General features: G+C 51.0%; 1 protein-coding gene across 2 annotated transcripts in view; it reads right to left on the reverse strand.

Moving 5' to 3' along the window:
* LINGO3 (leucine rich repeat and Ig domain containing 3) overlaps positions 1 to 27,417 on the reverse strand; it is a 95,975-nt gene extending 68,558 nt beyond the window's left edge. For both annotated transcript variants that reach the window (XR_003091778.1, XR_003091779.1), the window contains exons 1-2: positions 27,240 to 27,417; positions 1,899 to 2,002 (exon numbers count right to left, since the gene is read on the reverse strand). The gene's annotated coding sequence lies outside the window, so the exon portion shown is untranslated. The remainder of the gene's footprint in view (positions 1 to 1,898; positions 2,003 to 27,239) is intronic.
* Between the last annotated feature and the right edge of the window lie 495 nt (positions 27,418 to 27,912).

The following is a 27,912-nucleotide window of genomic DNA, read 5'->3' on the forward strand; positions in this document are numbered from 1 at the left end:
GCCACCCACCGGACTGTGTAGTCATCCACGTCACAGCCTCTTAACTTGTTCACCAGTATGGGGTGGGATACTGTATCGAAGGCCTTCCTGAAGTCTAAGTATACGACATCCACCCCTCCTCCTGTGTCCAGGCGTTTCGTAACCTGGTCATAAAAAGAGACTAGATTGGTCAGGCACGATCTGCCTGCCACGAACCCGTGCTGGTTTCCCCTCAGCATAATTTGTCCTGCCGGGCTCTCACAAATGTGAGCCTTGATAATTTTTTCAAAGACTGCCTAGGATGGAGGTGAGACTGACTGGCCTATAGTTGCCCGGGTCCTCCTTCCTCCCCTTCTTGAAAATGGGGACCACACTGGCCCTTTTCCAGTCCTCTGGGACCTGGCCCGTGTGCCACGAGCGTTCAAATATTCCCGCCAGTGGCTCTGCAATGATGTCGGCCAGTGCCTTCAGCACCCTCGGATGGAGCTCATCCGGGCCTGCCGACTTAAAGGCATCCAGTTCTTCCAAGTGACTCTGCACCATCTCAGGGTCTACGCATGGTAGTCTGGCGCCTTGCTGCTGCCTCTCTACAACCCCCTCTCCTCAATCAATCCCCCTTTCTACAACAATCACCTCTCCTTCTTTCATATCAGAGACAAGCCAGTGGGTAAGAGGTTTCTGAGCTATTAGGCAGAATAAAACTTGAGGTCCCAGACTCTCAAGCACTGCAGGATTAAAACTGCCTATAGGACAGAGGAAGGAGTCAAGAGGAAACGATGCCAGGCAGCCGAGACGGCCCTGAGCTAAACATGCCGAGCTGTTGGGATCCAAGGTTTTGATTTTGATACCTGGAGGCAAAGAGACAGAGATGCAAAATTCTGCCTGAGACCCAGTTTTATACCTGAAACCCTCACATCTGCAGGTGACAGCCATCACCTTCTGCAGAAGGCAAGGCATTAGGGGCCGACAACACCATGCTGGATGCCTGCTGCCTGGTGGTGTGGACTGTTGCCTACCACCCATGGGGGCTACACTAAAAAGATGCAGAAGCAGCACGTGGACAGACAAAACAATAATGCAGCATTAAAAGTGTGTGTCGGGGAGGGAGAGACATACAGCATGTCTGTTTGCTTTATCCCATAATAGAAACTAAGAACACTATAGTAATTTTTTACCAGTTGTTTCATTCGGGGGTAAATGACCATAGTTTCGTTTCCTATTCCTAACGAATGAGCAGCTCCCTCCGCATTTCAACCCAGGCTCTTCGCTATCACAAAGCTCCAAGTCTGCTGGGAGGAAAACAGATCTACTGGCCTCATCCGCTCCACATTCCCCCTCTGTTCTCCTAATGCACGGTCCTCTTTTCCCCTCCTCCACCCTGTAAAAGCCTTCTGAGGGCCAACAACTGGTATCAGGAGGACTTTATGTCACAACAACCTCCAGACAACCTGCAGGAAGAGACTCCATCATCCTCATGGATGGGTGGTTACCCCAAGCCTCCAGAGCATCTACATAGCATGGTGCAGTCCCCTAGTACCCACAGGCCCATCAGATGGAGGATGTGCACCGCTCGGTCTTACTTAGCAGTGCCCATTGACACATGCTGTACATGCACACAGCACGCTGCAGCGTTTACAAACCAACAAAACCCCAGGGAGATCCAAATTTAGGTTGAAAATGGGCATCCAATCAATCGCAGAACAGGTCAGGCCTCCTATAACCAATGCCCCTAAACCTCCATTGTGTTTTTGAGCCTGCAAGACCGTGCCGACAGGACAACCTCCACCTGATATGAGTGCCGGCTCATCAATGAATTCAGCAGCATCATGATGCATACAGAAAACTGGAGTAATCACAGGGATAGGCGTAGTCGCTCTGTAGGTACTGCCAGGACAATGCCACCCCGAGCAATCACTTACCGCTCTGCAGGTCAGAGTCCGTATCAACATTTGGGTTCGTTGTGGCATGAGAGGCTGGGTAGCTTTAAATGGCAAAGATTTCTGCACAGCCGGTCAGCAGCCCTCTGGGTAAAACAGAAAGAGACAAAAAAAGTATCATGTACCAGCATGTCCACGGCAAGTGTTTTGAAGACCCTCTCTGATTACTGGCAGCAAGGCTACTGCATGCAACCAGGGGAGGGCATGTCTTAAGTACCTGGCACATTGGCCCTGACTTGTGAGCTGAACATCCCAGATTGACTAATGAGCCTAATTTCTGGCATGTGTACCCGGCAGGATCCCCGTACAAGCATCGGAGGCCCTGGGGCCCTCATGGAAAGGCTACCAGGTCTCGGGGAATGCAGCAGATGCTTAGCAGCATACAGCAATGCTATGCACAAATTAAGAATGTGAAGCGAAGAAGAAAATTGAATCCACAGAGTCTGCAGAGCGGGTTGTTAAGGAGGCGGACTGTAAATGTCCACATTGGACTCCTGATCCGAGGGACACAATTAACCCCTGCTCTAACACAACATCACTTTTCCCTTCCCGCCTGAAGGATGGTGCTGTCTGCTAGCACCATGCTACCACTTGGGCTCAATACTGACTTACAAGGAAAACCACTGCGTGCCGAATCAACTCACCGCTTCTGTAAAGGATGCGGCATAACCTTGCTTTTCATATGGGGAAGAGATTAGACTACTTCTCCATTCAAAGTGCAGGCTTGAGGCTGCAGGCAGCCAAGACTCTTCATGTACCACACGGGCAAACATTTTGGAGCAGCTCTTCCGGGGTGTGATCAGTTCACTGTATCCAAACTCCAGTTTCATTTGTTTCTAACAAGAGGCTTTGGATATCGCCCCTCTCTGGATGGGGAGCCCAGCCAGAGGGGCTGTACATATTGCAAACTGTCCCCAAACTAAGGCTTGGCCTAGGCTGCATCTGGATGAGGAGATTATATCTATAAATAGGCAGCTGCTCTGAATTTGCAATGGCTTATCTGGCTCAGAACAAAAAAGCAGGGCTCTCCATTCGGTGCTGGGGAACTGGACTCGCACGCCCCTCCCTGGGCAGACCAGAGAAGCAAGGTGCCTCTCCCCCCATCCCTCCTTCCTGGTTTAGAGCATCACCACGAGGAACGTCAAAGAGGACAGAAATGTACAGGGCAGATAGAAAGGCAAGTCTGCTCTGGGATCATTCCCACAGCTGCTTCATCTGAGCCTCCTCTTTTAATGGAGCTCATTCATCTGGGGATTATGAGCAGGACGGGAGATGCAGAGTGCCAAGAGCAGAAGATGCCATCTGAACCCACCTGTACTCTTTGTCTCTTGCTATGAACATGTTAAGTGCCAGACTAGCTGCCTTGGACCCAAAGCCTTAGTGCACCCTTGGAGGCGGGTATGCCAGGCAGCGATGGGCATGACAAACCTCCTGCACAACTTCTCACTAACTTGGAGAAGCCACAGAGAAGGCTGAGAGTTCACCCACTCAGGCCTTCCCACCTCTGTGGAGACCACCCCTAAGCAACCCCAGCTACACTGGAGGCTTAGAAGAGATCACATGGAGATCCACTGGCTTTCCCAGCCCTGCTCGTGACTGCCCTCAGCAGAGCCGGCCTCGGGGCCCATAGACAGCCACTCCCAAGTAGGCACTCGATCCAGAAGAGCTGTGTGCGTCGTGCTGGCCCACCGTTTTGACCTGCATGCTGATGGATGATTTGGAGCCGTCATATGATGAACAAAGGCCAGGCAGCCAACAAGTCCTGGGCTGTGTTGCTATCTGAGTCTCCTGTCCAGCAATCAGCTTCCTCCTCCAGCGCAAGGTGGTATGAAGCGGCCTATGCCGACTGCCTGTTTCTGTTTTACACATCAGCTACCCACCTGAAAACTGTCTCTCTCATCTCACTTTCTCCTGGAACAATGATCCGGAGGTGGAAGCCGGTCCCCACCCTGTAATCAGAGCTGCAGCCAGCTGCATTATGCTCCCAGAGTCGTGACTTCCACTTTCTCCCCTTTTTCTCCCCTTTGTGGGCTGCGCTTTCAGCCACCGCCTGGGAAACTTGCTTCCCCACATCCCATCGGCTGACTCAAAAAGAAAGAATGGCCTATGTGCTTGGCTAGAGGGAAGGAAAATAGCTGGGGCAGGAGAGGAGGGAGGGGAGCAAGGGAGCAAAGCACATTCACCACCTCATCCCTGCTTTTCAAGGGACCTGAGAGAGCTCCCAAAGAGAAGAAGCCTGGTTTACAGGTCCACACAGTCAGCCACCTTGACAAGTCAGTCTTGCACAACGGACATACTCAAGGCTCCTCAGCTTAGGGATAAGGACAAGAGAGCTTCTTCCCCAATGGTCTCTCCCCACTCACTGTCCCAAAGGAACAAGGAAAAGAGACGGTGGGTGGCAGCTAGAAACTTAGAACGAGTTAAAACTAAAGGTCTTCACCCAGACAATACAGAATGACTTTTAACTTCTTCAACAAAAACCACTTTTAACTTCAGGTTAAGCACATTCACTGACATCCAGAATCAAAAATGCACACCGAGCATATTTTTGGAAGCCGAAGCATTCAACTGTATGACGACTAGTTTTGACAACTCCGAACCGATCCCAAGCCTTCACGTTTGTGCAGTCTCTTAACAAGAAAGAAAAGACACTGCAAAAAAGGGCCATTTTATCTTCCACAAGCAACCTGAACTCTGATCCTTTCGACTTCATGCTTAGTTGTTGGGTGATGTACAAGAGGAATACGCTATAATTAGAACAATTGAAGTGAAATGGCACGGCTTTTCTAGGGAGAATGAATAAATCAAGTGTTGCTTAATTTGAGGTGTCACACACTTTACAGTGTAGGTGTGAGAATACACGTTTCAGTTACACATCATTGGTGGATACAAAGCAGGTGTGGTTTGCGCGGTGTCTAAATAATATGATAAGTGAATGTTAGTAGTGCTTGATTAGAGCGCGTTTGTGGAAGACGCCTCACAGTCCAGTGACTACGTGCTTTGGCGCACCATCATAGTCAGGGATGTGGAGGATGCATCTGCCAACGGCGGGCTGAGCCTCTTTGATTTAAAAACTAAGTCGAACCGGAGAAGTGCGGGACAGTCTGTCGACTGAATGAGTCAGAATTACGGCCGTTTTGAAAACACTAATTTTAATGGGAAACATTAGCATATATTTTTTACCATTCCCCTCCTGAAAAATAGAACAAAACCCAGGAGACTGTCAAAACCCACTCATCCTCCACGGCATCCCCCTTTCCTGCCTGCATGTATGTGTTTTCTTTCTAGATTGCAATTTTGGGGCGAGTCTGGCTTTCCACCTGCACGGGAGCAAACACATTGTCGAGGTGATGCTAACACCACAGTTACAAGTTTTATAAGCAGGGCATAAAGGTATTTAGAGTCTTCTTATCTGTTACTTCAGCAGATCATTTCCATACATTTGAATGATTAGGGTCCCTGTAATGCTCTTGGTATGTATTTTTGGTAACTCTTATGTCACCTAGCAACCTCAACTTCACATGAACGAAGTTCATTGTCTGGGAATCTATTATCCTTTCAGCTGGCATTGGAAAGGCACCTGAGGCACAGAAAGACCAAGAGCCAGCTCCCAGATGGGATGTGGTGCTTAAACTGCAAAGTCAAACCTTTAGGGAGTCTGGTCTCCGAAGCAGGATGCAGAGCCCTGCTCCTTGTTCCCGAGAACGGAGCAGAACCCCAGGGCTAGGGACAGACATTACACATGAACCGGTTTAAGTGGTCAGAAACTGGTTTAAACCTGTAACAGAACGCAGAAACCAGTTTGAACATGGTTCAAGATCAACCCGATTGAATGCAGCGTTCAATCCGGTTCATGCAATGCCTGGCGCGGACCCCTGTGCTTCTGTTCCATCCAAGCCACTTGTTCATGTGTCCTTGAACATGGGAAAACCTTTCCATGGGTCCTACAGCCACAGCTGAGATGCAGGAAAACAGCTGTTCTGGAGCTAAAGTACACCGCGACAAGCTCAAGGCTCTCTAGCTGTACGGCGCGGCTGCCTGTGGCTTTACAGGGGAAACATGACTTTCTCCAAACCACAGGCCCTTTATGAAGCAGAAGGAAAACCTGCTAGCTGCCAGCAGTTCAGGGCCTTTGATGCGTCGCTGGGCTGCTTTGGTCGAGGCCAGTAGGGAGCCGCAGTGACACATCCCCGGGAGCCAGTACAACGGTGTGTGCAGCACAGGTCAGACAGCTGAAACACCGGTGTTTTTGAGTGCAGTAATTAGCATCACACTTACTAGCTTGGTCCGGCTTCCGACTGACCTCTTTGAGAAGCCAGCGCTGTGTGCATGGATGTTAACACACCGGGGACCTGCTATGGGAAGCTCATTTGTAACAACAGGCCCCAAACAGAAGGTTTCTGCACAAGCGATCCCCCCCGCTGAGCTGCAAAAACGCCTCTGCCCTGACCTTCCCGACAAATCCCACTCCCATTTACCATTTCACTTGTCTAAGAGAGACTGGGAGGGGGTAGGAAATCTGGTAAGAACTATCTTTTACGCTAATGCCCTATTTACCTCTGCAAAGCATAACCACTGGGAGCAGCTGGATGGGGGAGATGGGGAGGAGAAGGCATTAGGAAGCACCATGTCTGGAGCAGACGCCTGCGACAAGGCCAGTGCAGAACAGCGTAGGTTGGGAAGAAGACAACAGGGCTAAATCAGGTTTTTGGGATCCCCCCAGAAACGTGGACCAACGCAGGGGCCAAGCAATGGGAGATCTGTTGAGACATTACAACTGGCCACCTCTTAACAGCCTCTGGCCTACATTTTGCTTTTTAGATACCCGGACTCTGCAGAGCTCAAGTCAGCTGAAGGAGGACAGAGCACACGTAGGGCCACGTTGGCAGTGAACGTGAGCGGATGCAGGTAAGACGCCATGGCGCCTGGGCCTCTCCTACAATCCCGTGTTGCTGCAGAGGCCAAGAATTAATTATCTCCCCTGCTTTTGCATCCTCCCCTGCAGAAAGTTTCTAGGCTAGAGGTTCCTTGGTCAACCTGAGTTTTCCAACCGAGTGCCAGTGATGCTTGGGGTAAAATGGAGGCGACACAATGCTGGGGGGGATGATACTCACAACAAGGGAGCCCACGACCAAATTCAGGTTGAAGATGCATGGTCTGCTGGGCAGGAAGCAGCACATGCATAGACCAGGGTACTCGGAAAGTGCCAAGGAAAAGCGGAGTCACCACGTGGCTGGGGAATAGGTGGCCAGCAACACCTAGAACGGGTGGGCAATTATTTTGGGCGGAGGGCTGCTTATTGAGTTTTGGCAAGCCATCGAGGGCCGCATGACAGGCAACCAGGGGCAGCTAAATATTAATTTTCTAAATTTTTTAGGGGCCCCGCGGGCCGGATAGAATGGGCATTCGGCCCACGGGCCACATTTTGCCCACCCCTGACCTAGGATCTCCGGTGACACAGGTTGTCAATGGTTTCTTGAAAGCACCCCAAGCGTGCTACAACCCATCCAGCTTCATCGCTTTATCTGTTGTTTGGCCAGTCTCCCAGCAGGCCTTGCAAACAATGGCTCAGTGTCAAGACTGATTTGTGAGCAAAGATGCAATAATTGGGCAACCAGCAGAGAAGTGCTTTCACCAGCACGCTCCCTCCCACATACCGCAGCTCAAAGATCTGGCAACTCAGATCCCCTTGGAGGAAAGGAATTAATTCTTTCCTTGTAAATAAGGATGCAGTGATACGTCTCCCTGCCTAGCCTAACATGTGCCCCATAAATTACCTTATCTGATTAACGCAAGAGCCTGTCTACCATGCAGGGACTAAACAGAGAGCTCCGTGCTTTTCTGGGAATGAGGGGGAAACCAAAGGCTATGTCTGAGATGTCCGCAGTGTGCACGAGCAGGAAAATTAATGAAGGCAGAGGGCTTTTCTGCCCCCTCCCTGCCATTTGTCACACATCGTTAATATTCCTGCTCATGAAAAAAGGTCATTGTTTAGATTGTGTTTAAGTCACTTAAAATCGCTAGCTCGCTAATGTGCGGCCCTGCTCTCCCTTCTCTTCCCTAATCAGTATTTGATTACTGGCCTTTCCCCTCCAGCTTGAATAGCAGCTAATTTTTGTGCAAAGGTCAATGGCCAAAATGCCTTCCGGAGTCATCGCGAGTCAATAGCTTTCAGGGTCAAGACTCGGTGGGTAGTTATAGCACTGGTGCAGAATGGGTCTATCAGCAAATGTCTCACGGAGAAGCCAGGCAGGCAGATCCAGCCTTGGGTGTAGGAAGACGGCTGCAGGAAGATGGGACAAGCAGGTTGATGCTTTCTTCCTCCCCATTAGGCAATTTCCCCCTGGGTCACCAATTGCAAGATCCATCATGCCAAGCCAACCTGACCCAAAAGCAGATGAAAGGAAATGAGAGCGGAGCCAACGGACTTCCGTTCCAACCAAGACAAGAACTGAGCCGAGATCCAAGAGACAGCTTTGCTCCTACTATGAGATCCAGTGATCAGCTGCCCAAAGCATTCGAAGAAATGATGAATTGATGCCCCTTTGGGTGGAGATGCACGAACCACATGTTAAACTAACTGGCATATTGTCTCCCAGACTAACTGGCATATTGTCTGGACAGAGAAAAGAAGCTCCATCAGGATGACCCAAACTCCCCAAGGAGCAACAGAAGGGTAACGTGTGTCCTTCTGCAGATGACCTACTGGTCTGAGCAGAGACCTGGGAGCCACCAACAATGGGGCCCAAACCAGCCTCTCATGCTGACTTGTTGCAGGGCAATGGCTGAATCCCATCAGCTCTGCATCTCAGCTCCCCCTCACCTGCCTCCCTCTCCAAGCAGAAAACTGAGGGTAATAATTGCCCCACCTCCGGGTATTATCTGTATTTTCTAATTATGTCCCTGTGATGACATGCTGCAAGTCCGGGCTGGTTTCACTGCCAAGGTGATTCTCAATTCAGAGCAAGTCTTATCCTTCCTGCTCAGCACATTGCTTGAGAACTTCGCTTCCCAGACACCTGCACTATTTACCGACTCTGTGGGGGGTCTGGTGGGGATTAATCGAATGCTCACAAAGCACTTTGAAGATGTGAAGTGCTAGAGAAATGTTGAAGGTAGGAGTGGGACTGAAAAAAGGGAAATCTGCATCGAGTGTTCTTGCTCAGGTACAGGACTGAGCAATCTTTTCCTCTACCTTACCCAGACATTGTCCCCCGTGCCTTCCCCGAGGCAGCTGAGTGGGAACGAAAAAATGCCAAGTGTCCTCCAGTGCTGAGAGCCCTTTTCCAAGGCAAAGAGGTACCATCGCTCTCATGCCACACACATAAAGTCAGACTTTTAGCCACTGATGCTTCCTACCATCGGACGCACCTTTTGTTTCGTGGGAAGTGCGCGTGTGCGTGTTTGTGCAAAGTCCCTCATCCCCACAGACCCTACTATGCACATGACATGCTCTTTGAGTACTGGTCATGCAATGACATCTCTATACAGCTAAAAGCCCAGTACAGGAAAAGACAAGGCACATGGTTATGCTCGCCGCGTGGACTTTTGGCGACTGTTAAAGTCCCTAAGGCATTTTCGGTATGAGAAGGGATGATTAGTAGCCATGGGATTGACCCAGAGGTCCAAACTTCCCAAGATGCCCAGATGGTTGAGACCTCATCTGGAACATCAGTGCACAGGCCCCAGCACAACCGTAGCCTGGGTAAATGTACGTGCTCTTTCATGCGGATGCAGAACATTTCATATCCGTTCCTAAATCACTGCAACATTGCCATGCGCGGCTAGAGAGCCACCATGCTCTGAGCTGCAGGTGGCTGGGGCATTTCCAGCAAAGGAGGCACCACAGACCTTTGGGAATGAAGAACACCGGGCAAACATCAGAGATTCGAGCCCTTTCTGCCCCCACAAGTGGCCACGCAGCAGCCAGCAAGGCAACCCCTGACTCGCCTTGCATTTCACGTCTCTGCTGAATCTCACAGGGGTGTCCATCCCACCCCTGAACAGCTTTGATCTTATGAGTCTATGATGCTCTTTTGTGTCTCTACTGCTTGGGGGGATGAACTTTGCTCTTCTTTGTTGGGGTCATGCCCACTTTTGACACATTAGCCGCACCCTCGCTTTACTATAGTATGCTGAGCCAACTCAGAGCTTTCGAGGCCTTGGATTTATTTGCCCGCTCAATGCATGAAACCTTAGTTCTGCTTCAATTTATGTTACAGTACTTCTGAGCAGCCCTAGAGCCCCGTTTTACACTGAAACATATGCTTTTTATAAGCATCCATTGGATATGGGTCCCTGGCCTGCCAGCTTACAGTCTATTAGCCTCTGCACTAAATTATTTTAGCCCGTGAATTTGTTGCCTTGTCTGCCCGGCTGTGTTTTAAGCTGTCACCTATATTTCAGATGCAGTTTTTAATTTGGGGAGCTTGGGGGCTAAGTCTCAAATCCCCAGCTAGCCGAAGTCATGGCTGTCACCGCACGGCACGCTGCGGCTACTCCGAACTCTGCAGCGACAGCAGGACTAGGACCTAAATGGGAGACCCTCCCTTGACGATGGCACACAGTTAAGCAGCTCTGAATGCTCGCAGTGGAGAAGAGCGATGTGCAGGCATGCCAAGAGATGCAAACCCATTTTCACAACAAAGAGCCTTCATTTTGGTGATGGAAAATTCCAATAGCAAAAAAATAAAATAAAAAAAAATAGGCATCATCTCTGACAGCCTCTATACCCAAGGGGGCAGCTCTTTGAAGACTTTCTGTAGGAGCTCCCCTGTGGCAAGCTGGTGAGTGACTCGGGGTCCCAGAGAGACCCACAGCCCCGTTTCAGTGTTAAATTCTAGAAGGGTGCGCTGGAATCAGGCTAACAAGCTTTATAAGTCGCTTTCAGCAAGTAAAAATGTTAGTGTTTGGGGATAGGGGGGGCTGGAAATGTAAAAGAAAGGGAAAAAACCCAAAGAACATGCCAGAGCAATGGCCCAGGGACCACAGACCTCTGCTATTCTCTAGGAAACAGCAACAGCTCTGCAAATTTCTCTTACCCCATGAGCCTTCCCACTAGGTACAAGGGACTGTCTGTAAAGTGGCAGTAGGGGTTTTTTTTGTTTCAAAGATGGGCACGCACCGAATGGGGACTGGGACCCTTACTGTATTGTTACAGGCCAACGGGTAAATGGGAAACAACATAGGAGTACTATAAGCCGGATGGCAGCTTGCATCCTATCTTCCAACACAGAGTCCCAATGACACGGTTCGACAAAAGGGGCCTGCTGGGCGCAAGCCTAGTTAGCATAACTGATGGCAACTTTAAAGCCATTGACAGCCTTCTTCACATCTGCGGTGGATGCCCTGGCAGGAGCTGTGACTGAAGATAGACCGCCGCCTTGGCCCCTCCTGCACCACTCAGGGAGGGTCTGACTGAGCGCTTGTGCTGACCTTAATTGCAACAGGAACCTGTGATGTGAAGGTGGCTTGCAGGCATCCCGGGATCAAACCACAGAGGGCTCTCCAGACCAGTGCCAAATGGCACCCAGTTGCAAGTCGGTGGGCAGCACAGTCTTTGGAAAACTGGTGCAGAGTGCCCCTGCGTCACCCACCAAGCCTGGTTTGGATCAGCCCTCCACGGGGCTTGCGGCTGCGGTCACTGCTGGATTCCCGAGGCCTGGGATTACTGATGGGAAAGCAGTTGTTTGGCAAGGAGACGGCAATCTCAGGGGAGCTGGCAGGACACTTGGGCATACCAACTGGGGGGCCTTCACTAATCTGCATCCTACTGACCCAGCCGGGACTTAGCCAAGGGCCTCCTGGTAATTCTTCAGGACAGCAAATTCATTTACCTTTGAAATGGCCTCGATTGCAGCAGAGAGCTGGCATCTTCAAGAAGGCTTCCTAGGCAAATGGGGGAGACAGCTATTCCTTGGGCTCCCTAGAAGATCTACCATACCCACCCTGCTCCAAACAAGCAAGCAAGAAGCACGACGCCGAACTATCAATATGCCATCAACAGGATTCTCGGGAACAGAGACGCATCGCGTATGCTTTGGCGTGGGCTTCTCGCTGGACTCCAAAGCCGGGCTGGGATTTGCTAGGTCTATTTGCAGTGTGCTGGTTTGATGTTTGCTTTGAAAATCCAAACGACAAAAAAGGAAAAGACAGACAATAAAAGAACAAAGTCTGGGAGAAAGAAGGTGGGGCGGGGGGAAGATTTTGCTCAGAGGCTCATTGATGCTAAATATTAATGTGATCCTCTCCCCTTGCTACATGGGCTGGTATTAACCACGCACTGCATTCCCCCTGCATCACACTAAGAGACGCCGTGCTGCCGTCTTTCTGCTTAACTACCCTTTCCCCACTTCCCGTGCATATCTGTGGACATTTAGGATCCTATGGAGACTTCATCCCCACCCAGTGCCGGGTCAATCATCTCTGCTCCAGCCACATTTCTGTTATGATTAGCTACATTTTGCCTTCAAGTCAGCGCCCTCACCCAGAAATTACTGCAGTACAGGATTCTTCTTTACTTTTTGTCCTACAAATTGGTAGCTTTTCAACAACCAAGGCATGCTGCCCCCAGATGCAGCTGTGGTTTGGTGGCAGCAAGGGGCATAGACACCATGATCCCAGAGTTTAATATCCACAAGCCCAACATTGCACTGTGCAATAGGCATACAGCATTTGTTTAGGACTAATATTTTATTTCTTCCTTCACTGCATGTCATTCCTTTACATACAATCCTCTCCGCCTGCCTTGTTAAAAACGGCATCGTTTTCCAGGGGTGAAGGATCAAGCAAGAAGACATCAAGCCTTGACCGGCAATCTATTAAAAAAAAGAAATCCATCATAATGAAGCTGCGTATAAAAAATTAACGTGGAGCTGATTCATTGCCCTCCAACACATGAGCTGCATCAGGCAAAACCCACCTACAGTGCTGTGTGTCCCCTTTCAGTACTGACAGTACATGGGAGAGAGAGACTGCAATGCAGGCCAGCAGAGAAGGGCAAGAAGGCAGGTGCTTCTCAGGGAAGAGCATGGACAGGGCTCAGCCATCACCAGCACCCCGAATTTGCTAGCGAACTTTGCTACAGCTTTTAAGTTCAGGTAGGCCAGAGGGGAAAAAAACAGACCCGCACGGAAAATGGGTTCTTGCGGCTGTCGGTCTCCTTTCCACGTCACCCAGGAGGCTCTCATCCTCACGTCCCCCTCCTGAATTTTTCATGCTCACTGTAGTGCAGAGCTTGATGGCGGCTGCTGGCAGAAATACCAGCCTGCCGCACGGCAGAGTGGGGAGAGAGGCACCACTCTCAAAAAAAGGAAAAAAGTGTGCGTGAAATCCAGAACGTGCACAAATACAGTGCAAATCAACACCCATGCACAAGGGAGGGGGTCAGAAAACAGAGTTAATGGAGCGACTCCTCATAGCCGCTGGCCCTCAACCCCACGGCTGAGTTTGCAGCACTGACAGCTCTCCAGTCTGGATCCAACTGGGCCACATTGGCCCAGCATTTATCTGAGTTTTGTGGGCTGAATTTCCATGCCTTTTACAAGTAGGTGCAGAAGCTCAGCTGTCTGAGGGCACTCAGCAGTGTGTACTCCCAGGAGGGTTGTGCGGGTGGTGGTGATCACGTGGAACGAAGTTTTAAGCAATGAGCTTTGACTAGGAATTGGGGGCAGGGAAGGTTTGAAATGGCCGTGACACGTAGATGCCTCTTTGAGCAGCTCCGCCTTACTATTCAGTCCGAATCCTCCACCCAGGGCAACCGAAGCCCTTAGTAATAACCCAGCCTGGAGTCTGGCCGAGCTGCCAGAATGGTTTCCTTAATTTTGCAAAAAGGCCCAGTGCTCAACGCCTCGGTTTTAGGTCTCTTTTGAAGGAAGCCTCACTCAGCAGCACAGCTCTACTCCCAGCCATCAGGAAATACTGGAAGGCCGGCAGAAGGTAGCTACTTCACTTGGCAGTCTGTTGTAGGAGCCTACCCCGAGGAGGGGGATTCAGTCCATGACTAGGTCTCCTTGGTACTATGAGTATATCACACTTCCTCCCTCCCTGCACTGCCTTCCTCTGAAGAAGGGCTGGGGGTGACAGGTGAAGGCATGGGTCTGGTTATGAAGTTGTGTCCCTGCCGTGCCCGCACTGGGTGGTCTAGCAGTCATAAATGCCCACGTCGCATCCCCCGAGCGTCTCCGTTTTCTCATCCGTACAACAGGGACAATGGGTCCTTACCTGGGAGGGGCTGCGAGTTGGGTTTTGAATATCACTATGAAAACACTGTTTTGGGGCATTCATCTCCTTGCTGGATGGAGACCCAAGAGGCTAATGCTCCTTGCTTCCTGGGCTCATAGCATGACGGCTAGAGCCTACTTGTGAGTTTTGCTCCGACTCCCCATGGTGCTCTCCTGTGCTTTCACACACAGCATCCTTAGATCCCAGCTGCACTCTTCCCTTATGGCATCCAGCCACTTCTAGCATGGCCTCCCTCTCGGTCTGTTGTCTTTACCAGGCCAAAGAACATCACCTTGAGCAGGCCATCATCCTTCATCCAGAAGATGCACCCAAAAGCCAGACCTGAAGCACATGTTCCCATGTGGGTTGTAGGCCCTGTTAAGGCGACTTTTGGGGACTGCCTATCCCCTCCACACTGGCCTGTCCTGGGGTGCTCATGCTCAAACTGGTTTGCTATTGCAGAGTGTCTGAGAAGAGCTATATGGGACACGGTGTTCACAAGGTCTGGCACGCAGGACTAGAGATGTTCGCCAATGCTGGACGCTGGCATCAATGTTTTTTTTGACGAGAGCACTTGAAGTCATTCGTTCATTTTAAACCTATCTAGAATTAGCTGGAGGACAAAACCTAAAAAAAGGGGAGAGCAGGTTTCATTTTTGTCCTGCAAGTGATCCCTTTAAGAAAAGGCAGCTACCTACCTCTGCTACCTAATGAGAGGAGACAGCAGCAGGCAGCCAAATCCAAATCTGATCTCATTAGCAGAACAAGAGTGATGAGCCCATGAAGTACAGTTTCGAAATGCGACTGCTGGCCTCTCTGGATACCTAACAGCCCAACCCAGGGAGACCTTTCACCAGCAGCTTCAGATGCTGCCTGCATGTTTCAAGCCAGATAGAAAGTGCATACTTGTGTCTTCATTGCATTACCTGAAATGGGGTATAAGTGGCAAGCACCAAGTGATGCAAATCCGGAAGCGAGGCATGGCGCGAGCCACTTTCTCCAGTGACGGCAATTGTCTACGATCAGCAGGAGACTCAGAAACAGAACCCGGGCATCCTGCTCGAATCAGTCAACCCTCCTGCTGTCACCCTGGATCTGACAGCTGCAGGAGCCAAACACCCCCGAGCTAGAGCTATCAACCACAAGAAAGATCCCCAGCGAGGGCATCTCTGGTTCTGGAGAGCGTCCTCTTGGAAGCTGTCACTTCTAGTTAGGGCTGTAGCATGCCAGGTTCAGCTCGGAGAGTGGCAGGACCCACTTCGCCCACACCAGGCTGTGCCTAGCAAGGGGACTTTGATCTGCAGGCGTCTCACCAGCCAGGAGCAATGATTTCCACAAGTCCCCTGGGCTGCACAGTCATCTCTCCACCGCACTCAAAACCGACCGGCCATGCAGCAACCGAACACCAATCCTCTGACCACAAGAGGCAAAGGAGGATGGTCATTAGACCCCAAGAGAGGGGCTACATGACAGCAGCGGACAGGCCGAGAGGACCCAAGAGGCTCTTCCAGTCCTATGCAACAGCCTATGACGCACACACAGCTCAAGCAGCTCTCACTCCATCCATCAGAGGACAAAGGTGGCATCTACCCCGCAGTACATTGATTGCACTCTTATTTTCCTACAATACTAGAAATATCCCAGAGCCCCACGTGTGCAGGGCACAGCATGCAGCAGCCACGGCCCGAAGACAGACAGGGGAGACTCCTCTCCCTGGGAAGGGCTGAGATCAGTGCCGCGCGCGCGGCTCCGACGCGGGGCAGCTAGAGCGAAGGTGAGGAGGATGGGAGCGCTGGGACGGGGTGGGCGGCTGCCTGAAATCATTTGCTGATGAGTGCTCGGAGTGACAGGCGCCAGACTCTCGGCTGGCAAGTCACAGCTGGGGAGCTCTCGGCCTGCACGGCTGATGAGAGGCGCTTGCTGCAGACTGCGACTGTCATGAAAAATTCAGAGGCACGAAAAATAATAAAGGAAGAACTTGGGCAGAGAAAGGCCTGGGAAGAACGAACGGGGACGGCTGCCCCCTGGATGCTCCTGCAGTCTAACGGCTCTTTTGAAAGCAGTGAGGGGCTCTTTGAATCAAACAGCAAGGCTGTTGCAAAGAGCTCTTTCAGGGAGTGCGGTGGAGATGTCTAATTAGGGAGGCCGACCTGGCTGAACTTGAGAAACAGCCTCAGATATGGAAATTGCACCGCTCTGTGTCTGAGCAGGCAGCAGGGAGCCAGCGGAGGCGAGGAGCAGGCTAGCCACACAAGGGAACGGGGGCTTGTTGTTATTTAGCCGCATGGAAAAGTACCGGCTAGATTAACAGAGAAATCTCTCACCTCCAAGCTGCCAGTCTTAGAGGAGCACCAGCGCCAGCTCGGAGGAATGGGAACTTGCCCTCTTGCACTAGCTAGTTGCCAACACCACGTCTGGTGCGGTACGAGCAAGAGAACAGCAGTCCAGGTACGGCGTATCCACCTGTCCATCCATCCACACTCTCCAACCGGGATCTGTAGTGATGCTAAACCCCAATCCTTACCAGTACACAGCAAAGACTCTCTCAGCCCGGTTTTAGGTCAGGCTCTGCTTCCAGCAGTGTTAGTGCAAATCTGGAGCAGAGACATTAATGTTAATGGATTTGCTCCAACTTTGCATCGAGGCAGACACAGATAGAATTGGACTCCGATCTGTTCAGCCTGGAAAGCAAAGCAGTGGCAGAGGAAACAGCACAACCCGTGTTGGCTCAGCAGCTGGAGGTGCAAGGGCTGCATGGATGGGTGTACCTGAGCTTGCTGCAATGAAGGGAGCTCTGGTTCCACGAGCAGGGAACTTTTAGGGGTGCAGGAGCAGTGACTTGGGGCAACATCTGGGCCACTGTGACATCAGTGCAACCCGGACCAAAACTAGGTAGCGGAAAGCTCGTGGGGGTATCCCCACATGTACTGCCATCCTATCTAATAGCAGCACGAATCCCAGGTAAGCAAATGGAGCAGCATATAAGGCCCAAGGATTCCTGGGTTTGATTCCTAGTCGTTCCAGTGTTTTGTTGCATTAGGTAAACAAGCTGTCTACCTAAATTTCTCCAGCTTTAAAACAAGAGGTGGTATAATATCTGCCTGAGGATTTGCCGGTGTCTTTGATCTCCTTGCACAAAACACTCTATTGTAAACTTTTGCACACCAGGCACGTAAACCACATGAACTCCTTCCATGGATGAAGCCTCAAGATCTCTGGAGCCTCTTTCTCCCGTTCTGCCTTGGATCCTGCATGAGGACCCGAAAACCGGTACAGACTGTGCATTCAGGGGTTGACGCACTCAGGCATGGTGCATGCAGCCCCTGCTCCGTTACCCAGAGCAACATTGCATTTAGGATGCTGAGACAATTAAACAGTCATTGCCAACAGCTAAGAACGGAGACCCGATGCAATGCTTTAGGAGGTTCAGCTTCATCAGATCCTTGTTTCCATAAGCAGCTCAGGAGATGGAAGACACTTTTCTCAGGGACTTTGCCACACACAAACAAATGCACAGGCTGCCAAGTCTGGCAATTACTAAATAGATCATAAATGCAATAAAGCAGGACCAGAATCTCAGTCCTTCCACTCCCAAAGAGCACATGAGCTTCTGCCAGCTGAGCTAGGGGTGATCAACTACACCAGAGGTAGCAGTAAGTCTCTTCAATGGTCTGTTGGACTGCCAGGAGTGGGTGACATCACACCGATGATATATGTTATACCAGACACACGCAGGGTTTTGCTATAAGTGCAGACCCAGCCAGCTGGCATCAATGACACCCAACATGTTGCATTCCAAATGTGTAGATATTCTGGGGGCATTTGCAATTATGAAGCACTTCTTTGGTCCACAAAGGTAAACTGTATAGAAACAGTTTAAAAATAGCCTCCGATAAAACTCAAGAAGTCAAATCAATGTTCTCAACGCAGCCAGCCAGAGCCGGTTTTGTCTTTTTTCCCCCAGAGCTGCTGTAAGTTTATTGCTACCCTTTATCTCTTCTCAAGCCCCAGCTTCAAGCATTTCTCTCTTGCCTGTTTGCTTCACCGTCCCCCCGGCACTACCCATCCAAACCCTTCATCACCATACAAAGTCTTTGCACCTTGGCCATCTGCGATTTTGTTCTCAATAATACACTGCACTTCGAGATGCGAACATGAAAGTCAGGACTGAAGAGCTTTGAAATGATTCATTCACTAAAACTCACAAGTCCCTGTGCAATAGGGAGCAGGGACCGATAGAGATTTTCTTGGCCGATATCGATAGCTGATTATTAACCAGACATATCAGCCCATACTGATCCGATAACTGATTTACAGGAATGCAGCCGGGCAGCTTGGAGAGCAGCTCCCTGCAGGTAAGTGTGTGGAGGTGAAGGGGTGTGGGGGGGACAGATCAAGGCCCCCATGGTGAGGGAGAGAGTGGGGCTGGGGCAGGGGCTGGGGGCACTGCCCATCCAGGGTGGTCAATGAGACCCAGGGCTGGGGCGGGGAGTGGGACAGCTGTGGCCGGTTTGTCCAGGGGATCAGCATCCTGGTGCTTAAAAAATGGCGGTGGGGGTGCTTGAACTAAAGTTCATCGAAAGAGCTTTAGTTCAAGTGCTGCCACCACTATTTTTAAGTGTGGGGATGCTTTTAACCAGAGCCGAGCAGGGTGAGGGAGGATGCAGGCTGCTTGCTGCGGGCTTGGGGCTCTCTGCCCTGCTGCCTTTGCCCCTGGGGCCCTGTGCTGGCTGTGTACCCCCTGCCCGCCTGACAGCAGGAGACACAACTCACTGCCCCCACCACTGTCAGGCGGGCAGGGGGCATGTGGCCGGTGTGGGGGCCTAAGGGAAAGGCAGCAGGGTGGAGAGCCCCAAGCCTGCAAAGGGCAGCCCGCATCTGCGCCGTGTATGTCTGGGGGCTCCCCCATGCCTCCCCGGGTGGTGCATGCAGCAGTGGGGAGCCACCCCCCACCACCACACCCTCCCCTGCAGCTCCATCCTGCTCCCCACCACAGCTCTGGGCCCCATTCACTGCCCTGGCTGGGCAGCACCCCCAGCCCCTGCCCCTGCTCTCCTGTGCCCTTTCATTCCAGACCACCATTGGGTTTGTCTGACTCAGTGACCCTACCTGACGAGGGAGGGCAGGACTGTTAAGGTTAAAGAGTTCATTTCAGAGTCTCTGTGCGGATAGCCAAAGTCAACACTTGCTGGGCTACTAGGCCAGAGCGTACATCTTATCCCTATAAGAGATGGGAGGGTTGCTACTTAAGCCCCTAAAAGAAAAAAAAAAGTTGTTCCTTTGATTTAGCTTTTCCAGATTTACTGTCATTTAATTATTTGGTTACATACACACTACATATCAGTATATAATTACATCACAAACCTCTATCACAAAAGTGTTAAAATTGCATAGCCAAACACTCAAAAATTGGGAATTTGAGAATTAAGATAATCTGTGAAGCCACTGTAGGGTGAATACATGATGATACAGCATGCATTCGGTTACATCATTGCATATTATTTTTTCCCCTTGCCTTATTCAGTAAGCCAATAGCTGTTTAATATTTCTACCCTCCCTCTTTGGTGGGCAGCCCTATGTCATGTTTAATTCTGGGTGCTTCCCTTGCCATAGCAACCCAAGTGCTTCACTAACTTTAATGAATGTATTTTCACAATATGCTTAAGACACTGAATGGGGTTGTCATCTCCAATTTAAAGATGGAATAACCGAGACAGAGGTAAGAGGGCAAAGGTTTTTTTGGGAGGAGGAGAGTCATTACTCAGCCAAATTTGGGTGGATTTTTTTTACAGGGGTGGCAAAAGGCACATTAACTCCGCTGCAATCTTTGAGGCCCCGATTCAAAGTGTGGGAGCAGTCCAGTTTCCCCAGTGAAACATTTGGAATTATATATACATATAATCCACGGTTGAGATTTGGTGACAAATGTGGCTTTTCCTGCATTTTATATATATATATATATACATACATATATATGTATGTACGTATGTATGTATATGTGTGTGTATGTATATGTATATACACACATATATATACATATACACACATATACATACATACGTACATACATACATATATATATATATATATATATAAAAAATGCAGGAAAAAGCCACATTTGTCACCAAATCTCAACTGCAGAAACAGTCAAGCCTTTTTTTTGTGAAACTTTCCAAAAATACAGACACCCAGCATGGAAAATTTCAGCCTGACTGCTTATAATTTGGCAAAAATGAGAAGCTGTTGAAAAAACAGGGAATTATAATGAAAAGTTGTTGGGCAATTTGTGTCCTCGCTGCTCTAACAAGGTGCTGGCCGAGCTGCCTATAATATCTGCACACACAACCATTACCCCTGCCAGCTGGGGGTGAGGGAGAGGAACGGAGAAAACTGCAAGTTTTAAGTGAGCAAAAATTACAGTAACACTCAAATCCTAGCAGTGGGCAGGACATTAAAAAAAAACCCAGACAGAGAAAGGCAGTGGGGGAACAGATCGGCTTTGTTGCATTATTCCAGACTCATCACCAGTGTCTCTTGATTTTATCTGGTGCCTGCCTGGTCCAAACAAAGGCCTCCCTCAATAGAAGATGAGTACACTTCTCTGAGCAGCTCAATTGTCTTGGAGGACGTGCCAGCACCTCCTGACAACCGACTAGGGAGCGCTGGGGCAATATACAGGCAAATGAGCAGATTAGGGGGGGAAAAAAAGGTGACATCAATTCCAATAGGATCAATTTGAAGTCTTCAAAACCAAGCACTAAAATACACATCCAGATGCCCTTGTCCTTCTGTGCAATCAGCTTCCAAAATTAAACCCTTCAAATTCAGGCCTGTATCTTTAGTTGGAGGGGAAATTGCAGACATTAATTATAAGGCCCTGGAGCAACAGATACATGTCTGATGATGCAAGATTTACATAGCTAATAAAAGCAGATATTTCTGAGTCGGCTTGAAGATTGCCCATCATCATTTCAGCACCTCCATAACCAAGACTGGTGCGAGTGCTTTGCTAGACACATGCCACCCTGGCTCCTGGTATAACATCACCCCTCTTGCTGTGATGTGGGCTCCAGTTTTCTCAGGTCCTGAGCATCTCCTGAGAGGCACCGAGCACCCAGGTCTTATGTACTTGGAGAGAAATTGTGGGTACCGTATCCCTTTTTGATGTTGTAAGTGCGCAGGAAAGCCCAAAGAGAGAAATTCCTGAAGCAGCAACACAGCAAATGCTTTTCATTTCATTTTGCTCCCAGATTTTCAGGACAAATCCTGCTTCATTGACAAAAGCCAGCTGGGCTGCACCAGCAGGCATGGAAGAAGGAAGGGGGAGGAGGCAAGAGAAGCAGTTAGCTGTGTTAGTCTGAAGGCAGGGTAGATGTAGATGAAATAAAATAAGATATCCAGAGAAAATGCATAAGCTTTTGTGAACTTGAGCTTGCTTCATCAGATGCTGTGGAGGATTTGGCCCACTGACCTTGACTTATTCAGCACTGTAATCCTAAACAATAAAAATAAAATGACTCTGCCCATCTCCTCCCCTTCCCCACACCTCCTCAAACAGCAGGACTGACTTCGAATCATGAAGTTTTAAACATCCTTTACTTTGTACCCAGGGCTTTCAGCTGTTCAGGTCTCATCCACTCCACATTTTCCATACTTTTCACAACTAGGAGGACTAGAAACATGTTGAAATGAAACCAAAGATTCACATTGAATTGAACAAATCCAGTAGCTGGGGACTGAAGGCATTGGATGCTGTGAGATTTGGGTTAAAATCATGAGAGCTAGTAACACATGTGCACCGACACAGAGACAGGCCCTTCGTGGAGCACCAGCACCCGTTGCCTGCGTCCTCCCATCCAACTCTTTGGATCTAAAATCCAGCTATCCGTACCAACTCTCTTCCAAAGGCAGGAGGCAGCTCCTTGCCTCCCCCACCTGTGCCCTCTGGTTTTAACGAGCATCAAAGAAATGAAATCAATTAGATTAAAATTAAACCACATCAATCACCGGGCTGTCAAACTGGCAGCTCCCTATCAGATTGTTAATTTACCACGTTTAAAAGACATCTCTTACATTGCTTGTATCGATTTAACCCTCCTGCGCCTGCATTTTAGTCATCAGAGCAGCTTTTGCACCACACATCCCTTTCCATTACAGCCCATAATTGCTGGGAATTTCAGTTCATGTAGTCCTGCCTGACAGAGGGCAAAGCGCGGCCCGGAGCGGGTGCCAGCATTGCAAGCTCTTTGGAGCAGGGGCTCCTGGAGCTGCGCGAATACAACAGGCAGGAGTTGGTTGCTTGGCGGCTCCACCGTCTACTTACTCCAGTATCACTGCCCTCATTTTACGCAGAGGCAACTGTGGCACAGAGGTTAATTAAACTGGCTCAAGTCCACATAGCGAGCTAGGGAGAGAGAACCCAGGCGCTCTGCATCCCAGCCCTGTGCACTGCCCTTCGGACCGCAGCGCTGCAAGGTTAACAACCACCTGGCTATGCAAAGGCATGGGTTTTGCACTCTCAAAATGGGCCCAAAAAGTCACAAGCACAAGGAAAATAGTGTGTCAAACCAGAGGTTAGCGAGAGGCCAGCAGACCTCATTTGTGGCTGACAACAAGAGCTGACACCTCAGCCTTGAAGGCGAGTTGGTGTCACGGGGAAGGAGAAAGCTTTCCTCCTCCGGGCTGCTCTCTGTTCTGGCTTGCTCTTCTTAGCCTTTTTTTCCCCCACTTCCCTTTGATTTTAATGAAAAGAGACAGTTGCATGACATGGGGGCACCTTTTCTTGGGTTTAGTTTTTCCTGCCGTTTTATTTCTCTCCCAACTGAAATCTGAGCAGGGCGAGGCACAAATGGTTTACTCAGGAAGGACTCTCCCAGCCGGAGCAGACCGATGCCCCCGACAGCCTAGCTGCTGCTCTCCGGCCAATGAAAATGTCAGATTCTCCCCCGAAAAGGCACATATTCACAACGGCCACCAAGCCACACATTTTGGAAAATCTGGACTCCGTTCTCAAGGCAAAGACAGCTTAGAGAGGGTCCACAGTAATGCCCATTCCTTCACAATACTTACTATGCTGCGGTGTTCCTAACTCTAGTTGCTCACAGGTAATAGTGACAGCCGTGATCAGCCAGGAGGTTTCTTTCCGCCCCGCTGGAGATCAGCTTATCCCCTGAAGCCAAGTCCTCCAGCCTGTGAAAGTTTTCTCCTAGGCAATGCACACGTTCCAGGGATGCTGCTTTTTTGAATCTCAGCGTTATCTGCCGTAATGGCAATTGATACAGCAGCAAATTCTGCAGCTAGATTCTGCATTGCCAGAAGAGCATCTGTTTGACAACTGCTCCCGTTTTGTTTCACTAAGCGCCACCTTCATGCGTGACAGCAGTGGGGGCCAACCTTTTCGGCAAGTGCCACAAATTAGCCTGGCATCCTCGCCGAGTGTCGCTCGGGTCCCCTTCCCCTGCCCAGTCTGCTGCTCTGCTCTGTCTCACGTGCCACTGTCCCACCTATCCCATCCCTGATCTGTCGCATGCTACTTGTGGCACACGTGCTGGAGGGTGGCCAGCCTTGCATTACAGGGTAAATAGGAGTCACTATCTGCCTCTTCTGCACCATTCCCCTACATCTCCTCTCATTCCTTTCCTGCCCAGACTGAGCAGTCTAGTGCATTAATGACACCTGCATACCCCTGTGGCAGCAGACTCAGACTAATAAACTCTTGGCCATGTACATGAGCTCTCCAGGCTGTCTTCTGCAAGGGCTTCCTCCCCACCCCCCCAAGCCTCTTGTCTCTAATCATCCCATCACCGTACCTAGGCTACTGCCATGTCTGCTATTTCCATTTCTCTCCTTCTGTAAAAGGAGACAATGAAAAACCAGAATGCAGCAGGTCGAGGGGGGAAGGGAAGCAGGCAGTCTAGTGGTTAAACCCCGAGATTTCTCCTGGTTTCTACACCCAGCTCTGTCATGGCCCTTGTGAACCTGACCTTCCCTCTTGTGCCTCAGTTTCCTTCCTCCCACCTCTAAGAGTCTGGATTATAATAGCGGCCTACCCCACAGGGCCAGATTTTGTAACCCTCCCCCCTGCATCCACATGAACAAAGCCCAAGCCTGCTTGGGTCTGTGCCAAGGTCACCCCTCACTGTTTAGCCCCCTCTACAGCCATACAAGGGTGCCCGTGCATCCTGGGACCATTAACAGATAAAAACCCACACTTATCCTCATTAATTTCAAGATAGCCAAGCAGCGGTGATTGCAAAAGAAGGCTGCTGAAACCTATCAACTCTTTCCAGCCCCGAGGAATTATTTGTGGCGACTTCTTAATCAAAGCATTCAGCCCAGTGATTTCACTCCATGAATCTTGTTAATGCATACGTGGGTTGTGCATCCACTGAACCACACCGTGCGCTTAACCCCTTCTCTAGGCTGGAAGCTGCAGCAAGAACTTCAGCGACAAGGATCCTGCAGAAATGTATTGCCAGGCGCAGGGCCAGTCCCTTCCTCTGTCCCGAGGGCCAGCGCACCTCATTCTTCCCCTCAAAGGCTGAATCAAACCAAAGCAGCGAGATGACCTCCAGCCCAAACCAACAGGAAGCTCCAAAGAAATAAGGCGCTTGGGATCAGATGCTATTCCACTCATGTCATCTTAGATGCCCAAGTGCTATTCCTGTTCAAGGTGCTAAAAAAACACCATTAATGCATCTCTTTCTGTAACACGCCAACATCTAACCCTTATGATCGAGTCACAAAAAGCACGAGGAAGTGGAAGACCCACCCACATTAACTTTTGCAGGGGTTTTCATAGATTTTTTAGGGTCAGAAGGGCCCTCGGTAGATCATCGAGTCCAACCCCCTGCCCCAGGCAGATGACCCCAGCCAGGTGCTTGTCCAGTCTCCTCTTAAAGACCGCCAAATTTGCGCATGGTGGAACAGCATTGTACTTGGGCACCTAAGTTTATGCACATAGTGGAAGAGACTCTGGACTTTGGCCCTGCAGCAGCTGTGCCGGTACGGCAGTGCTTCCTAGAGGAGGAGATCGATGTATGGGAGCAGAAAGGGGTTTCTGCTGCCTTCCCTGAGTCGCCTCCTTGAACAATAGAAACAAAGCTGGCAAAACCCTGGAGCTGCATCCAGACGTAGGGTCTTGCCGATGCAGCTATGAAGCAGAATTTTCCCCACACTCTCCACTCTGCAAAGTATATGCTGCAGGGTCATCCAGACCATGGTAACAAGCTCTCTGCACCACCCCTTCCCGTCCCTCACTAAACTCTTACAGGTAGCAGCCTCAAGAGATCGGCACACAGACCAGAGCGCCAGGGTGCCGGGCACTGCAGTGCCAGTCCCTGCCCCACGGAGCTGACAGTACACACAGACGGGAGAAGATTGCCGTCAGCATCTTAGCAGTGGAGATGAGCCAAGGGTGATGTCATCCAGGCACACCGCGCCGGGTCACTCTTTCAAAAGGCTCTTTCACGCCCCCTCTACCGTGCAGGTGTCCTCAGGGTCCCTCTCTTGCATCTGACTCAGATGCTCACTAACAAAGAGGATGAGTGCTCTGCACAGGTGGGGACCAGCTGGATGTCTATGACTCCCCTGGAGTTCTATGACTCCCCCCCCCCCCGAGCCCTCAGCTTCCTCCTCCCCTCCTATGGGACCCAGCCCCACACGGCAACCTTTGGAGCACATTCCCCAAAGCAGGGGCCAAGTGCTCAGCATAGATGCTTTGGGGGGTAGGAACCTAAAAATCCCAGCCAGGTTCACCTAACACCAGTGTACTGCCCCCCAGATGGAGACCTGGACTCTGCCAGCTCCTCCTCATGGGCCATGACTTGTTAGAAGACGTGTCTCGCCTCCCGGGTACCTGGCTGAACAGCCCGGGGAAGAGTCTGGCTGCAGGTGGGGGTTATAAGAGCATCATAGGATGAATTTGGGCTCCAATTCCTCCCTCTGCTCCCCACCACCCAGGCCCTTCGCCCCCTCTCGCAGTTTCAGGCCTGGGCCAAGCTGCTGGCACCGGGGGGCAGAGACCACCGCCAACAAGACATGCCGGCTGGGGCTGCGCACCGCACAAATCTTCAAGGCTATTTTCTGCGCTCACAAGTTTCAAAGGACTCTGCGGCATCCTCGAGTTACAACCCTTCGCCGTGCAACGTCGCGTTGTGCATGCACACCAAGCCCTCAAGCACTCACCTGCATTTTTGTGCTTCCTACTGGAGTTAGGATCCCTCTCCCCAGTGGGTGCTAATGCCTTTGACCGTGCACGTGGCCATGTCTCCCTCTAGCGGCAAGCCCCAGAATCTATAACTGTCTGCTGGACCACGGCAAAGAGGTTTTCCACTCAGGTGACTGGGGCTTGTGCTTTAAGGAGCTGCTGAGCTTCAGCCCACGGTACCTGTGTGAATGCGGTGGTGTCCACCGGCACCCTGTGCTCATTGACCCAGCAGCGCTGCATTTTTCTCTGCAACCCATTTGCACTTTGCCGTGGTCATTTCATCCCCTCTGCACTCCCCCCCGTCCAGCCCGTCTCACCTCAGGACTTATCTATTCCAGAAGTTATTCCATGAGGCTGGAAAGGGAAAGGGCCAGAGCAAGGCTGGGCCGGCTCCCAGTGCAGATGCTCTTATTTGGAAGACTGCTTTCCCCCCACCCCCCCCTTCCTGGGTGAACTGAATTCACTTTTAAAATAGACCTGAGTTAAACCAGGCTTTTTTTTTTTCGTTTGAAAGCATTCTTATTTTGGAAAAAGAGCATCCCTATAAAAAGCTACAGCAACAGTGCAACCGCTCACCCTCCGGCCGCTCTCTCACGTAGGCAAGCTCAGCAGAGAGCCTCCCAACGCCACCGGTGTTTCACCTGGACATTGAAGCAAGAAGCAGCAACTTATCCCCGCATCGAGGGGATGGGGATTTTGGAAAAGCGGTAGGAAGGAAGAGGGCTGAGAACAAGAGGAATGGTTCGGGATGCCCAGAGAGGCTGCTCTCCAGTGCGTTAGTCTGTCCAAGAGGGGTGGGCGCCTGGCACCTAGAGCGGGGCAGCGGAGACAGACAGGCTAGCAGGGATGGAGCCAGGCTCCCCACGCCAAGGGGGGACGCGCACACAACTCACCCATCCAAAGCGTGCGGGGGCTGCTGCACCCGGCTGCCAGGCAGGTCGCTGAAGCCAGCCGGGGATGGGGGGAGAAGGGCAGAGGAGCCGCCGCCCCCAGCGCTGCGGAGCGGGGCACCCGTGCGAACACGCGCCGCGCTCACCTCCGCGTGGGTCCCCCGCGCGGCTGCGGGCGCGGCTGCGGCCCGCAGCGGCGCTGCCCGGCTCCCCAGCCTCGCAAAGCCCCGGTGGAGGTGCCCGTGCTACAGGCTGAGCAGGGGGGCATCACTGCGTCCAGCCCCCCCAAATCCGGCGTGGGGCTGAGCCCGAGCGATGCCCAGCCAGCGCCCCGTGTGTCCGAAAGGGGCTGGGGGCACCCAGAAGCGGAGCAGAGACTAAATCAGGGGCAGGCAAAACATTGTATCCAAACAATTTAGAAAATTCCTATTGATCGTAAATGCCCCCGGGCTGCCTGTCATGCGGCGCTCGATGGCTTGCCGAAACTCAGGAAGCGGCCCTTTGCCCAAAACAATTGCCCGCCCCGAGCCTAGATGGTCCTGGATGGGGGGGCTGTCCGACCTGTTCCTGAAAGCCTCCAGCCCAGCCGCACACGCAGCGCTCGGGCTGTGCTCCCCCGATCTCATGGGGGCAACCAAGGAGGAGCAGCGGCACCATCTTTGCCTGAGGGATGGGG

The sequence above is a fragment of the Alligator sinensis genome, unplaced genomic scaffold, assembly GCF_000455745.1.
Source record: "Alligator sinensis unplaced genomic scaffold, ASM45574v1 scaffold1457_1, whole genome shotgun sequence".
In the NCBI taxonomy this organism is placed as follows: domain Eukaryota; kingdom Metazoa; phylum Chordata; order Crocodylia; family Alligatoridae; genus Alligator; species Alligator sinensis.